The sequence below is a fragment of the Camellia sinensis genome, chromosome 5, assembly GCF_055761805.1.
Source record: "Camellia sinensis isolate YWXY chromosome 5, ASM5576180v1, whole genome shotgun sequence".
NCBI classification, from domain to species: domain Eukaryota; kingdom Viridiplantae; phylum Streptophyta; class Magnoliopsida; order Ericales; family Theaceae; genus Camellia; species Camellia sinensis.
In genome coordinates, this window is record NC_138965.1 from 115,188,575 (window position 1) to 115,206,403 (window position 17,829).

Sequence of the window (17,829 nt, forward strand, 5' to 3'; positions counted from 1 at the left end):
TAAATGATTAAAACTTCAGTGTGAACATCAAGAGAAAGAAATCATGGAGATGGACTTAAAATGCGTTGCAGACACAATTGATCGTGAGTATTTTCGAAGGAAAAATTAGAAATTTTAGAACAAAATGATCAAGTAGCCAACAACTCTGTTTCTTTTAGCCATGGTGATTTTAGTAACTTTAACAAATATCAAGGTGGTGAAGTCTTACCAAATTATTAGTGCTAAGAAATTCACTACTATGTTTTTGTACTTTGTTTAGTCTGAATATATTTTATAAACATAACTATTATTACTTCAAATTGGCACATGCTACTACTTCAATAACTACCAACCCAACCTCTCTAGTATCTTCCAATCTGCATCCCATTGCTCAAGACAAAACTAAAAGCAATCCGGAGAATTGTAGCAACTGCTACATGTTGGGAAAATGAGAGAGCAGTGCCTTCAGTCAAAAACAAAGCTCCAACACATGTAAACTCAAAAGCTCCTAGTGCAAAAACAATAAATGGAGCATTACATCAATAACCATGTCTTCTAAATGGGGCAATTACCATGTCTTTCCCACAAATGCTCAACCAATACATTTCTCAGAACACAGTGAGCCTCTTTGTCTTTTATTTTTTTATGCTGGGCAAGAAACTGTTGAAATCGTTCTGTTTCATCTACAACCATCTCAACATTGGGGATGGGAGCTGGAGTAACATAATTAATAACACTTGCATGTCCACCACGCTCATCCTTAACAATCGTGTTATGCATTATGATGCACGCAGACATGATATCATGTAACACACACTTATTCCAAAAATGAGTTGGTCCATTGACTATGGCAAATCGTGATTGAAGTACTTCGAATGCTCGTTCAACATCTTTTCGACATGCTTCTTGCATCATTGCAAAGTGTTGTTTCTTCAAATCTTGAGGTTTAGAAATAGTTTGTACGAGAGTTGACCACTTCGGATATATACAATCTGCTAGATAATAGCCAACATTAAACTCTATGCCATGGATAGTATAATGTGCAGGAAGACCTAGACCTTGGGTGAGATTTGCAAACAAAGTAGATGATTGCAAGACATTAATGTGATTGTTGAAGCCTCGGTAAGCCAAAATATGCATGCCAAATCCATAGGTCATGAGATGCCACTACCTCGAGAATGATAGTTGCGGATCCACCACGTCCAAAGTAGTGTCCTGCCTAAGCTGTTGGCCCATTTTTTCATTTTTCCATTTTTCCAAGACCAATGCATGCAATCAAGGCTTCCAAGCATCCCTGGGAATCCCCATTCTTCACCTTTTTTAACAAACTTGCAATGTCATTGGAATTAGGTGATCTAAGGTATTTTTTTCCAAATATCTCAACAATTGCCCGACAAAGCATTTTAATACATAGAGTGGCAGTAGACTCGCTAATTAATATATATTCATCCGTAGAATCAGCCGCCATTCCATATGCCAACATTCAAAATGCACTTGTTACTTTTTGCAAAGTAGACAATCCAAGTCTACCAAGACCATCCTTCTTCTGCACAAAGAAATTGTCGTGAGTTTTCACGACATCAACAATCTGTAAATATAAACTTCTACGCATTTGAAATCTCCTGCAAAATAAATTTTCCTCATAGGTGGGGTTCTCTGAGAAATGGTTATTCCATAATTGAGCATGAGCTTCTTCCCTTTTATGATCTCTCACTATATATCCATGAACTGAATCTTTACGTATCAATTGATCATTTTCTTCAAGATATTGAGGTATGATGATGTTGTTGAAGGCATATAAATAAAGTAATATATTTTCTTTCTCTTCCCATGTTACCATTTCTTCTTCATAATTAGGGAATGGTGGTAAATAAATATGCTCTCTATCCATTTCTTCATGAATATACTCAACATCCATTTCTTTTTCAGAAGCTCTGTAGTCATTTCTTTTGATGTATGAGGGTTTGGTTTTTCTATAAAATAATAGATGGTAAGGAAAATAGATGGAGGGAAAATTGATGGTTAATTTTGGAAGGAAATATTTAAAGAAGAAAATGAAGGTTTGTGGTTGGACTTTGAATGAATAGTGACATACTCTATATTTGCTTTTTGAATAAAAAAAAAAAACTATTTTCATCCTCTTGGTGACAGGATTGAGTCGGAGATGCTCTTATGTTATATATTATATTATAACCATACTATTTAATACCTATTGTGAAAGGGTCACTAAAATAATCACATGAACATATACATATATATATATATATATATATAGTTAAGAAATGACCAAATGATAATAAGATTAAACATTATTTCTTGCATATAATTCATTCTTAAAACACACTCACAAACTCACACAATATGAAAAATGCTTCGGACCCCACTGGGGGTCGACCCCCAGTGAGGTGGCGTGCCGTGATTGAAAAAAAAAAAAAACTATTTTATTTTATTTTATTTTTTTTTTTTTGAGTTTCAGCCAGTGGGGGCTCGCCACCTCACTGGGGGTGCGACCCCCACTGAGGGTCTGCAGCATAGTTGCAATTTATTAGTATCATCCATGCACACAACTCAAGAAACTATCGTGGCAATGAAAAATGCTTGGGAGCACTAATTAGTGCTTCCACTAATTAGGTGGCAGTGGGTCCCGCCATTAATGATGTGATGTTTTGGTCTTGGAGTTGTTTTTTTTTTTTTTTTTTTTACTTTTTTAATGCATTAGTGCTATTAGTGGTGATGTTTTTAGTGGGATGAATCATTGTTGTCGTAGCAATAGGAATACAAAGTACACACATTCACTGTAACAACACCAACACAAAAGTACAATGTTCATTTCATTGTGTAAAAGGAAATTTAGTAGAATCATGTTAGATATTTTAAATATTTTATTAATTTTTTTACTAAGTCTTTTATATGGCATGAGATCCACACACATAGATTTGTGTAAGAACCACACATTTAATATAAAATTTAGTAAATTGTTTGAGATCAATAACATTTTCCAATTTAGTATGAATAGAAGTATGACTGGTTTTCTAAATAAACATGATTTCACACTGGTATGATAAGATATGAGATATGATAGGTTTGATTTATTAAAAATAGCATACAATCAAATCCAGAGAGTTCTTGCACAAGCACAAGTTAACATGTTTAAGCTACTCAATTATGGGAGTCAAGTTTTACTAGATCTATAAATAATTCAGAGAGTAAAACTCAATTTTAGATTGTTAGTTTAGCAAAATAATAAATTAAATAATTAGTACAAATATTTTATTAACAATGACAATAAATAATATGTACACAAGAAACAAGATTAGAGAAACATAGTTGTGCGATTTGGGAGTCACGTTGTCACTATCTTAAAATTGCTTTTTCTCCCCCTCATGAAGGTACAACTAGAGTGGAGCAGTTTCAAGATAAAGCCTATGTTGCTCACAACGTTCCTCATTCAGTGTTCACGACTACTAGGAGGTTTGAACCAAACCACAAATCAGAGTTGCTCAAATCAATAGATAAACAGGGGACTTAAATATAGGTTCTAATAGTTGAATTTATTGTCCAGTAGGTCCTATGATAATTAATACTATTAAAAAAAATCATTAATTGTTAATTTTCAACAACAATTTGAAAATTTTGTCACAAAAAAGTTACTAATTATACGTTTTAGCGACAGTTTAAAAAACACCATTACAAAAAAATGTCACTAATTTTTAACTTTAAACGATAGTTTGAAAAATGTCACTAATTGTAAGTTTTAGCGACAATTTATAAAACAAAAGGTTACTAATTGTTAATTTTTAGCAAATGTAAAAAATCGTCCCAAAAAAATATTTTTAGCGACGATTTTATTAGGACTTATTTTCAATAGGACTTGATGAAAATAATGTCTAGGCCTTGTTTGGGATAATTTACAAAAGTCAAAAAGTCAAAAAGTTACTAAAAAAGTCAAAAAATCCATACTACTTGGGAAAAACTTGTGGTGGAAGCCTAGAGGGCAAAATCAGTGTGTTTTGGTTTCAATTTTTTGAAAATTGAGTTTTTTGCTTTTCATTTTTTTTTTTGTTTTTAGTGAATATTTTGTAAATTTTAAGCATTTTTTAAAATGCACCTTACTTAGATATGTCTAAATAGTAAAATATTTGTGAAAAAATATTTTAAAAAATTAATAAATACAAAAAATGTACTGAATTTTTGTATTTTTTTTTTATATAGTTTTTGGTATTTAGTGTATTTTTTAAAGGATTTTTTTACAAACATTGTACTTTTTAAGTGCATTCATGTTAGGTGTGTCTAAATTTTTTTTTAAAAATTGCTTAAAATATACAAAAAAATTCATTGAAAACATTAAAATATGAAAAATAAAATGGTAAAATTTTCTGAAAACCAGAACCAAACAAAGTAATATTTTGCCCTTTGAATTCAACTATCCAAAAGTTAAAAAGTTTAAAGTCAAAAAGTCAACAAATATAGAATGGTCATTTTGATTTACTACAATATTTTAGTACATATCTTTTCGTAAAAAGTAAAAAAATTATCCGAAACATATATATTTTTTTCTCTCTACTTTTTTAGTCAAAAAAATCAAAAAATACATTTATATAGCACTCTCCAAAACTATTAAGATATATTAACAATTTACCTTAGATAAACTACATATATATATATATATATATATATGACAATATAGAGAACTTTTCCTCAAGATCTTTCATATTTCGTCTCATCTTTTTATCTCTTCTTCCTTTCCTTCCTACTGAAAAACCATGGGAATATATAGGTGTTTTGCGTGAAGTAACATAATAGCATAACAAAGTATAATAATACAATTAAGTATTAAAACGGTTTTAGAATTAAAGCACACTAAATATGAGAGATTTATTATTGTAATATTATATATGACATAAATTATTTTGTAATAATGTTGAATATAATAAATGAATTAGATATAATATTATTTTTATTGAAATATCTCAACAAATAGCCCGGTCCTTGTATAAACATATATAAAAAGTGACTCTTAAAATTCTGACTCTTACATTATTTTTAGCTTAAAAGCAAAACAAAACAAAATAAAACCTTCCACGTTGCCTACACTTTCTCCACTTTTTTCCATCTCTCAACCTACACTACACACGAACACAGCGTAAGTTACAAAAGTTACTCAAAACAATAAAAAAATAAAACGCAAGTTTGAGGGCACTTTCAATAGAGAATAGGTATGATGAATAGTAAAATTATAATTTAGTAATGAACGGTATAAAATAGCAATAGAATAGCAATGTTGTTTCGATGGTCAAATTACTATGTTTTAACATAACCAACTTGCGAGTAGTCATTCAGGTGGTTGTCCGGACGGTCGTCCAAATTGGCAACTTTTACAACACATTAGGTGGTAATCCGAGTGATCATCCAGGTGATTGTCCAGGCGGTCATCCAAAATTTATTATGCTGGCAACTTTAGCAATAGATAAAACATGCATCAAATTTAACACAAGATATAACAATTGCTATTTTTAATAGCTCCAATAGTAGACCATTGGCGCATCATATTTTTCTACATTTGCTATATGTTTTGCCTTTAGTAGCCTATTTAGCAAACCGTTAAAGATGCTCTAAAGAGTTAAGATGTCACGTATTTGAACCAAGCGGGCCAAAGAGTCAAGATGTCAATACGTTCGTGGAAAACCTTAATTAGTATTTTTTTTTTAAATGAGAAAATTAGCATGGTACAATCAATATTCTTTGAGTAATGTTATGCAAATTTATATTTTTTTAATTTTTTTTATATATAACAATTAGTTGTTGCTATTATATTATTTTAATAGTTTTTTTATTTCAAGTACCAAAGTTAAATTACTCCGATGTGTTCTAAATTACGTTAAATGGATAAGTATAATTTTGACATTTTTAACTTTTAACTCAATGGTGTAACCTGTTACATTAACTAAAGGGGTTTTCTTTATGATTAACTAATTTGCTTTTTTACTTTTTTTTATTTTGCAGGTTATTTTACAATTTTATACTATTCAGAATAAATAATTTCTCAAGGGATTGTTTAACAACTGTAAATCAAAACACAAAACATGCAGCGGAATAAAATCATCAGATCATACCTTTTGATGATAGAACCTCGTGGATAAATCACGTGCTTCCAGAATCAGATCAATCAATCCCAGCAGTGGGGTGATATTACAATGGTGAATATCACCCACACAAACCACAGTGCAACTGACTTGATCGTTGTTTCTTGGGAGAGAGTCAGAATATGGGTTGAAACAGACTCAACGTTGTTTCTCTTGGATTACCCATAACCATATAACAAATATTTTAATGTATTATAATATCTATCCATATCAGTTAAGATACAGATAATATCTAATATATATTATATCTATCTATATCAGTTCAAACTGATAACGTCTGTTTCAAGAGTGGTTATCCTAAATAGGTTTGATTTCAAAATCAAAACCTATTTGGATAAGGATTCAAAATCAAATTTAATGGTCATGCCACATGGGCGCCCATTACTAACATCTCCCACTCGCACATGAGTTGGCATGACACTGCCACATCTCTATCTCAATCTCCCCAAAAACGAACAATCTCATACTAGCCACTGCACCGTGCGACTGCTGAGAACACCTGCATGTGGGAGCTGTATACTAGAAACTCAAAATGAGCCAGCATAGAGACATCAACCCAAAAAGAAAAGAAATAGTGTCTCATATACCCCAGACCCATCTAATTACACCGGTCCAAAAAAAAACATCTCTAATCCCTCAAAAAGAGCATGTTTGACCCTCTCAATTCTTGCAATATATTCACACTCAATTCGCCTCTCATACAGAGCGATGTGAGTTGCCGGCAGTGAATATACAACAGTGGTGTAATACTAGATGATCTTCCCTTTGCACTCATGCCATTTAGTTTAGGATTGACCGCTTTCCCAGTGATGTCCCTTAAGGCCGAATCATGCATGACCGCAGGCAACATACCAAAGTAGCAGAACATCAACCCCTTACCTTATGACATAGTCAAAAGTCACAAAAGGGTACATAAATGAAAGTCATATCAATAATGACTCGTAAGACTCACACGGTGAGGAAGCAGGGATCCATTCTCTCACCTCATTACTCGGTCGCTAAGCACATATAGTATGAATATATGTTACGGTGGAGTAACTCTTCCATAAAGAGTGACGTCATACTCGATACACCGTACAGATATTAGTCTAGTCGCTTTCTAGCGCTTAACCCGAATTCTCTATTTGCTCGCCTTCTAGGCCCCAAATGAGATCTTGCATCTGGCTAATCATAACAGGCACAACATGGAAAGTGGGTACTAACATCCATGTTTGGTCCTTAACACGACCTCATCTTGGTTATAACCAAGGCGACATACATAGTGGATGATTTAAGCCTCTCTTGGCTCCGAATAAAAATAAACCACCAGTCTCATCCTTGCTTGCTCCCAAGCGTCAAGGGCGATTGCTCGTGTGAGTGAGCCAATCTTGCCTGCTGACATCATCATTTGCTAATCATTATGACACAAACCGTAATAGTGTCAACATCCCATCATCTCAAAATAAGTGATCGAAAAAAAAAAATTGACCACAGCTTGCGCAATTATAGATTCCAAACATAAGCCTTATCAGCACCTCTTGCGATAAGTATATACAACGGAATCCACCATATGCGCCTCACATGAAATGATTTAAGATCACTACCTCTTGCGCAATAACCTCTCTAAAGATATTTTTGGTGACCAATTTGCGTTCATTCTTAATGCGCCCAACTAGCGCATTGAATTTTACAAGGAGCAAATTAATATGCTTCTAATAAAGCATTTTATCCACAGTCTAATGAGCAAGGTCAATGTCTGAACAACTCAGTTAACCATTTATCAAAGATAACACTTATCATGCCGAATACGCCCACATAGCGTACTTTAGGCTCCCACAACAAAGAAAAGATCAAGGAATATAGGTCATCTGTTTCTCCCAAAGACAATCTGAGGATTCACTCAATAGCTAAGGCTCTGGCTTTTACCGATAGGTAAGTCAATGGGTTTGCAATTTTGCATCTAGAATCGTTCTAGGATATTCCTTATGTAAGTCATCGAAGACAAACCGAGAATTTTCCTAAAACAATCCCTAAGGATCGTACATCCGAGCATATGAATTACATCACCCATGTCCATCATATCTAAAATGGAGGACTGCCCACCCTAGGTGGCGACAACCTTATAAATTCCTGGCTCATAATGACTAAGTAAGGAAAAACTTCTTTTGGACCATTGATCATGCCTCAGTGGTCTTCATCGATCATCGTTGCCCTATCATGGCTTGACGAAATCTAAGAACCACTGTTTGGATAACTGCTTTAGGCTGTAAAAGATTTATTGGAACCAGCAACCTTTTTTGCGCTCCTAACTTTTCACTATAAAAGCAGAAGGTAAATCCTTACGGATCTACTTATCCAATTCTCTAATGAGAAATCAGGTCATAATGTCCACAAATCAATGTTCCGAACTTATGTCAATTATAGCCTAAGTCAAAATAACCTCACTCCCCAGGAGGAAGTCTTCTCATGGTCTACACTTTCCTCAATGGTGCGACCATTCGGTATCTAGCGAGCCTTATGCCTCAACAATGACTATCCAAATTACGCATAACTTTATAACAGTTTTGCGTCATAATGGAAAGTCAACCAAATTATAAAAAATGGTTAATCCTCAAAGACTTTGTCTTAAACTGCGCAACATTGATCCACTTTCTAAAAACAGGAGACTAGAGCCTTTGGCATTATCCTAGGCTCTTTATCATCTTGCGGAGCAATCATGAATGTTTCCCTCTCAATCACCCAGTGATGACGTGGAAAATTTTCACATTTGCTACCACGCAACTAAGAATGTAGAGTATTCTGTTCTAATGGAGTAATCCATTAGTAGACACATCGCTCCCACTGTCCCTAGGATATTGGAAATTTCTTTCCATTCTCAACTAGGCTACATAGAGCGCTATGCTTGGAATTCTCCATCTTATAGAGTTCCGAAAACTCTATTCACGTCACCTTTACTAATAAAACTTTATGTGACTTAGTTACACTACCACAAAGCTGCTTACCTATATGCACATGACCCGGAGGGTTTGCATGACCGCATACAATAATGCGCCACACGACCCTTTGTGTTTACAAGACAGCATACAATAATGCGCTATAGAACCCTAGGTCTTAACTTCGCAATCTTATGAGAAGTAGAATAAAGATAAGCTGCTTAATGGTTACAGATCGCCCATAGATGGCTCTCTGCTAACCCATTACTCAAAATGGAGTGTAAAAACTGATATGGAGGGCACTTAGTTAGGGATATAGGCAACAAACTAGTGCAATTCCCAATTGGGAAACATTTTGCGCCATTATCTACCTAACATCAACAATATTTAATTCCTTATCTCTACTACACCAGTGTGTTGTTGAGTACTAGGAATAATCAATGTTCTAAGCATCCATCTCTCTTCACAGAGTTTTTCTGAAAAAATAACTCAAATAGATACTCGCCACCTTGGTCAAAACTAAAAGCACAAAAAACTCTTATCTAATTGATCTCGACCTTATATGTGCAATGTCAAAAATCATCTCAAAACTTTTGACTTATGGGAGATCAAATAGTCTTGACTCAGATGCGTATCGTAATCTATAAATGTGTCGAGATTGAGGCTTAGCTATTGTACCCTCACACATATCTAGTCACAAAATATCATAGTGGACTAAATGCGCCAAAACAAATGACCTTCTGCGGCTTTCCTACTTACTTGTGCGCACCCATTGCGAACAAAGTTACACATTCACATGAGAGCAGGATGTCATAAGCGAGTGGGCCCGAGAAGGCCTACTCAAACCATCGTGTCATCATCTCATTAATGTGATTAAGTATAATAAGCCACTGGTTCATGACCAATGTCATAAACTAATTCCAATCATCTTAATGTGTGAGTTCTCGAAGCAAGTTTTAAAGGTTTAGGCCCAACTAGGTAATGACTCACGACTAAGTCATATTCACTAGATCATAAAAAGGATGTCATGGAGATATCAACTGCGCCTAAGTCGCAAATTTAACTAGTAAGTGCTAATCCCCTGCACCTTCAAGTCAATTTTATTCTCCATACACTTTAATACATCTAGTTGAAAGATGACGATACTCCTGTTGCCATCTCTATTTCTCGCTTCATAGTTACTTGCAATTAATTCTACTATCCACAAGAAGGAGAGAATAAGCTATCAACTATGATAGCTCCTGAAGTAACTTAAGCGCGAATTAGGCTAAAGAGTCTAATTCAACACAATGCTCTTACAAGCGATGCGTTAAATTCTTAGAGTCATAACAACCTTGTCAGCCTTAACCTTTTCATTACTATGCTGCAACGTTTGCGCTTAGTGGTAAATGTTATTTAAAACGTTAGCCTAGTAAAGGAATCACACAAAGAAGCACCTCATCCATGTTTCACACTCAAGTGTGGAAACAGTAAGTGTCCACACTTAGACAAGTTGGCAATGCTAATAGATTTTGCAGCCACTAAGCGCTAATCTTTTCACTCAGTGTTAATAGATTTTGCAGCTTCTAAGCGCTAATCTTTTAACTTCACGTGATATTTCAACGCACACTATTATAGTGCATGAAATTTCGCTCAATCCACTCCCAATAATTGGGTAGAGAGCAAAACACTGCTCGTACTGGCTACTCGTCTTACACTTAATGACTAATTTATTTAAGCTCGCATTTCTCGGATGACGTGACTCTTGAATGTTACTTCATCCAATGATGTAACATTATTTACAAGTCAAATTACAAAGTCAATCCGCGCAGCTCATTAGTCAAGATCATATACAGATCTATTGAGGGCTTATTAATTTCATAACTCCAAAACTCGCCAACCAAAACTATGTAGCGTGCCGCTAACTATAGCGCACACATTAGTTTTTATTGTGCCAAACAAGGCAACAAAAACACGGCGACTTTGAGTCATGTTTCCTTACTTTGGCTCAATTAAGGTTTGACCTAAAGTCTCCAAGACTTTTTCTCATCTAAAGAATGGGATTAGTTTGTTCACATTTGAACATCTCTACTAAGTTTAGGTCAACCAAAATAACTTCCATAAGCTAAATCAATTTAGAGAGAAATTCGCATTGGGATTAATTTGATTAGCATAATATAATTTTGCCACAAAAATCTAAATTAAATAGTGACAATATTACACAAGTCGCAAGATCGAAAATCCGCTATGCTCGTAATCATCTCTTGCGCCACAAGTGACAATTATCCAAAATTTAGTTTAATTTATGCGCAAAATATTGGTTTTCGGGAGTTAATCTACAAAGATTTCTCTCAACCGAATAACCTCCCACTGATTATGGCATATACAAAGCATGATAAATTCCAGACAATAGCATTTTAATGTAAATCTACAAATAACTCATGCTATATTTATTTAATAATGGAATTCTAATAAATAAATAAATAATCATGCTCTTCTAATTACAACATATTACAAACCCAAAAAAATATGTTGTATTCAATATTTAAATTATGCCATAACAGAAAGTACATCATCCTGAAATTTTCTGGAATTTTCTGGTATTTTCTGGAATTTTAAATAACTAATTAAACACACATAAAATTAGAAATAAAAAATCCAGAAACTAGTAAACAGAAACAATATTCAGATTATGCCATAATTAAAATGTACATTGTTCTGAAATATTCTGAAATTTTTCTGAAATATTCTGGAATTTTAAATGACTAATAAATACACATAAAATTAGAAATAAAAAATCCTGAAACTGATAAAATGAGACAATATTACCAGTAGATATTAAAACATTTCAGAAGTCCACAATAAAAATTTCAACCCCAGAAAATTATTTATGCAATACCAGCATCATTTTAAAGCATAAAAAATGAATTATTAACACAGAATAAATATTTTTTATTTTCATAAAATTTTCAAAATTTTACATAATGTAGAAAAATTAATTCTGAGTCTAAGGGTACCAACCATGCTTAAAACAAAGCTATAACGAATAAATTATGGCCAATTAACGCAATTCAGAATTAAAAAACAAACAAACAGAGCCTTAGAGCCAAGCCAGGGGGAAAAACGGCTCGGCTCGCGGCTCAGCGCAACTCGGCGCGAGTCGGCGCGGCGCGGCGCATGGCGCGCGTGTGTCGCACACGTGGCGCGGCTGGAAGCGGCGCGGCTAACGCGCGCGTGTGGAAGGAAGCTGACAGATCGCGCGTGTGGCGCGTGCCTAACGCGCTCAGCGCGTGGAGGCGCGTGGTGGCGCGTGGGGATGCTGCTCGGCGTCATACAGCGCGTGAATCACACGCGCCGCCTTCCCGGGTGTTTTCCGGTCCGATTTTTGTACTGACGGACTCCATTTTTCACAATAAAAACATTTATGGCATAAAAAATAACATTTAAGCAACATAAAATTGAGGTATATCACTCTCTCAATCTAAATGGAGTTAAAATGCAAAAAAGAAAATCGTGCACTTCATCTTCCTCCTCTATTAATATTCATGCATATACATGTATATATACGTATGTAAAAATAGAAACACGAAAATATCCATCAATGGCTCTGATACCAATGTAAATCAAAACACAAAACATGCAGCGGAATAAAATCATCAGATCATACCTTTTGATGATAGAACCTCGTGGATAAATCACGTGCTTCCAGAATCAGATCAATCAATCCCAGCAGTGGGGTGATATTACAATGGTAAATATCACCCACACAAACCACAGTGCAACTGACTTGATCGTTGTTTCTTGGGAGAGAGTCAGAATATGGGTTGAAACAGACTCAACGTTGTTTCTCTTGGATTACCCATAACCATATAACAAATATTTTAATGTATTATAATATCTATCCATATCAGTTAAGATACAGATAATATCTAATATATATTATATCTATCTATATCAGTTCAAACTGATAACGTCTGTTTCAAGAGTGGTTATCCTAAATAGGTTTGATTTCAAAATCAAAACCTATTTGGATAAGGATTCAAAATCAAATTTAATGGTCATGCCACATGGGCGCCCATTACTAACAACAACACTAACCTTTTTTTACTGTGAATGTTCTATCAATGTTTGTTTAATATGTGTATATTATAATGTGAATTTTAAATTCATATTTTATGAAAAACTTTTTTATTTTTTCTCACCATATAAAAGTTCAGTCTAAAGTATGAATTATTCTTCATAGTAATTTTGGGACCTATAATGAGACACCCCTCCCAGTGGTATGATCAACGGGGTCAGTCTGCTAGAGAGCGGGGCTATTCTTCTTCAGAGAGACAAATACACAGAATAAATAGGGTCACTACCTCATTGTTTAGGGGTGTTTATCCAATTTAAAATTTCAAGTACTTTTGGCCTGGTTCATTTATTGGATATAAAAGTTAGATATAGGTGTGGAATATATAATATGAGGTAGCTCTCACATATTTTTTGTCTTTCTATATCCCATGTTTGAGTGTTTTCGAATATGAGGAGTCTGGATGGTATATGATGCAAAAGGAAGATATGTAACACCATCCCTCATGGTGTTATATATCTCTACTGCCGGATATAATAGCTCATCTTTATTACTCTCTTCTTATCACATCTTATATTACATTTTAACAAAATATAGTGTAAGTGACCTACAGTATATATAATCAATCTCATATTCTATAACATATTATATCTTATCATTATCCTCAGGTATTATATATAATTCTCAAACTCTTATATCTAATCTGAACAATCAAATGGGGCCTTTGTTCGTTAGCCACTTACATTTTTGCTTTTTGGTCTGCCATACAAAAACTAGTGTTCTTAAATTTTCGGTGTGTGTTTAAAAATTCAGTAGTCTTCAATAATTCATGGTTCTTAAAAAATTCAGTTTAGTTAAATTTTACATTACTTCTCTATCTCTAAGTGTTTTAAGAGTTATTGGTTTGATTTATTTGTTTGTTGTCTTCATTTTGTGTGTATGAAAAAGAAAAATCATTATTGTAAATTCTCTGTGTGCTTCAAAAAAATCAGTGTTTATTTGTTTGTTGTTAGGAGTGAAAAATGGCCCGCAGCCAATTTGGGCCTGAGCACGAGTCCAGCCCGAGACTCAGGGCCTGGGCCATCATTTTGCAGCCCGACCCATGGGCCTGTTTAAGGGCCACTCAAGACCTCTTCCGAGGCCCAATGTCTTTTTTAATGAAAAATAATAAAATTTTGATAGAGACAATAATAAAAAAAAATATTCAACTTGCCCTAGCCTGAGCCCAGGCCCACCGGCCCGGCCCAAGGCCCGCCCAAGGTCCGAATACCCCTGAGCCTAGGCCTAACTTTCTGGCCTGTAGCCCAGCCCTGCCCTGTCCAAATTTTGGCAGAAGCCTGTGAGGCTCGACATGGATCAGGCCGAGTCAAGCCAGACCAAATTTATGCCCCTATTTGTTGTCTTTATTAGTGTTCTTAAATTTTCTCTGTGTGTTTAATTCAGTGTTTGTTTGTTTCTTGTCTTCATTTTGTGTGTGTTTTTTAAATTTAAAAAAAAAAAGGGTGCTCTTAAATTTTTTGTGTATTTAAAAAATCAGTGTTTATTTATTTGTTATCTTCATTTTTTGTGTATGTGTTTTAAAAAAAAAAAAAAAATCACTGTTCTTAAATGTTCGGTGTATTTTTTAAAAATTCAGTGTTCTTAAATAATTCAGTGTTCTTAAAAATTCAGTTTAATTAAATTTTACATTATTGTAAATGTTCTAAGAATCTCAGATTAGTAAATATTATACGTGAATCTCATATCATAATTTCAAGCATAGCTCTGTGCCACTTGCCAATAATTATACTTGCAATCTATGAACTAAAGTACTTTATTAAAATAATATAAAATTTTATTTTAATCATTGTACAACCAAAAAAAAAACAATACTAATTTTTTGCTGCATCTTATATATTGTTTGCAGTATTTATAATTCTCAGTCTCATGTTACTGCCAAATTAAGATGTTTTATGAATTCATAATGTATAGTAGAGTAGTATTTTTTTTTAGCGAAAATTAGTAAATATTATATATATATATTTTAAATATTTGTATGTATTATGTTGTACATATTTTATTTATGAAATATATTAAAATCAAATATTACATTACATGTAGTTATGTTTAACCTACGTTATTAGAAAAAATAAAATACATATGTATATTATTAGAGTAAAGGGTAAATTACAAATACAAATTGCCCATTGTGGTTTAAAAAATTACAAATACCTCTTTGTCAAAATTTTTTATTTAACAAAATCAATTGAAAAAGTGAAATTTCTAACTGTTCACCTATACAATAATAAAATTATCTAATTATTAATTGAAATAAAATTTTAACATTATTAAAAACTGTTAATTAACTTGATGATTTATTAATAAAATGACTTATTTGTTATGAAATTAAAAATCTTAAGAGGCATTATTTAATTTCTAGAATCAAAGGAAATAATTTATAATTTAAATAAATCTTATAGGATATATTTATAATTTATCTTAGAGTAAAATACGAATCGCCCAATATAATTTTTTTTTCTCAATTTGTACATGTATTACGTATGCCTCGACAGCTAGTTTTGATAAAAATAAATAAATAAATAAAAACAAAATTTAGACCCTCCCCTTGTTTTTTCTCCAGCCATCATCTTGTGGTTTTGTGAGAGTCTGCCACGTCGCGATTTTGAGATCAAAAGGCAAAGTAATTGCCACGTTGCAGAGAAAGGATAAAGGATAAGTGGCAAGTGTTTGTTTGTAGACTACTATTTATTTTTAAAATAAAAAATTAATTTTGAATATTGATATTTTATTTGTAAAAAAAAATTAGTAATTGAAAGTTAAATATAAACAAATTTGTTAATGATTGATGAAAATTTTTATCACTATGTGTGATACTATATAAAAAAAACTCATAAATTTTATTTTTTCAAAGTTTTTTTAAAAAAAGAAGTATTTTTAATTTGAAATCAAATCCTCATTTGTGTTAATTAAATTTATTAAAAATCACGAATTTTACTTGTATCAAAATATTTCATTTGAAAAAAAAATAAAAACAATAGAAAATTCTATAATATACAAATTATGACTTAGTTATAACTCACGTTGTATTATTTTGATTATTAATCGAAAATGACTTAACCAATTTCTTATCTTTTTATTCTATCTAAAGTGGTGTATTAGATCTTTAATTATACTTCAAGTGGTATTTGATTATGATTTATTATAATATTTTTATATAACAATATTTAAGTATTTTATTACACAAAAAAAAAGTGGTTAATGTGAGTTGACTCAAAGGTAGAATTTATGCAATGATCGGATACGTAATTCGCCTTATCCTCTTTGAGTTATATTGGATTTACTCTTGTTAGAGTGTTGACTTTCAATGTAAGGCCTTGTCAACTGTTGGGTTTGTTGTTTTTTGAAAACTTTTCTCATAATTCTTGTTTTTATTTATTTTAATTCCGAGTTTCACTTGTTGCGGAAGGCGCAAGGTTAGATCCGGGGTGTCTCAGGTCGAGTTGGGAAATTTTCTAGCTGGTAGGTAGAACCGCACGTGCGGGGGCTTCGACCGTACGTGCGGAGTGGGGGCCGCACGTGCGGAGAAGAGAGGGGTTGTCGTGGTGCATTCTGCTTTACATGTACGAGCAGAAAGAGGTGCGGGAGAGAGTGCCGCACATGCAGGGGTGAGAGCCGCACGTGCGGATAAGGGTGCCGCACGTGTGGGAGTTCGTTGAGTTCGAAAATTTGTCTTTTTCTCTCTTCTTGGGCTGGGTGTATCTCACTTTTTAAACATCTCTCTCTCTCTAAAAATATCTTTTCCTCTCCCTTCTTTCTAAAAATCTCCACCAAACACCTTAAACTCTTGATTTCTTGTCATCCATTGGAGTTTTGGTCCAACATCCTTCATTAAAGTTGGAGAACTTTTCAAGGGCTACATTGTGTGTGGTGGAGATCGAGTTTCGACACCGTTGATTTTGGAGTTTCATCTTATTTCTTCTTCAAATTTGAGATAGGGATTTTCTTTGAGTCATATATACATTTTTGCAAGATTATGTTGTTGTTGGGACTCCTTGTTGGGTTGAACTTGGTTTTGATTCTTGAGTGGTGAATGATTTTCAAAGTGGGTTTCCAAAATGCTTTTCTAAAGATCCTTGAGCTTTTGAGTTGTATTGTTGTAGAGAAGTGTTGTCTTGAAATAACTTCTTGCAAAATGAGGAGGAAAACCTAGTTTATGGTAACCCTAGAAATTTGGAAATTTTAAGAAAATGTGGTGAGGTTATGAAATTGATTTTTGGTAAATATTATAACAATGTTGAATGAAAAGAATTTCATGGGTTATGATAAATAATTAGTTTGAAGTTGTTATTCAAAAATATGTGTATATAGTCATGAAATGACTGGATTGTTGAGAAGACATGAAATGTGGAAGTGTTGCTACACTTGGATAGATATAAATTCATATATGATATGTCATGAAATTACAATGGAAAGGGAAATGGAAATTATGATCGAAATGGAGAAATTGTGTGGAAAGTAGTGCAAATGGAAGACTATTATAATGCTTTGATGTATATTGCATCAATATTTCAAATTGTTTGGTTGTTACAAATTTTTGAATTGTGATTTGAAAGCTTTTGCTTGCGAAAGAAATGTTATGTTATAAGATCTCATTGAAATGCTTTGTGGTAAATACGTTGGTAAGTCTGGATAGGGAGTATAGATGAAAGTGATTAAGTTGGCCTGAATGTCCAAGGTGAAA

General features: G+C 33.3%; 1 pseudogene; it reads right to left on the reverse strand.

Annotated features, from left to right (window-relative positions):
- Positions 1-341: 341 nt before the first annotated feature.
- Positions 342-1,897, reverse strand: LOC145791628 (uncharacterized; annotated as a pseudogene).
- Between the last annotated feature and the right edge of the window lie 15,932 nt (positions 1,898-17,829).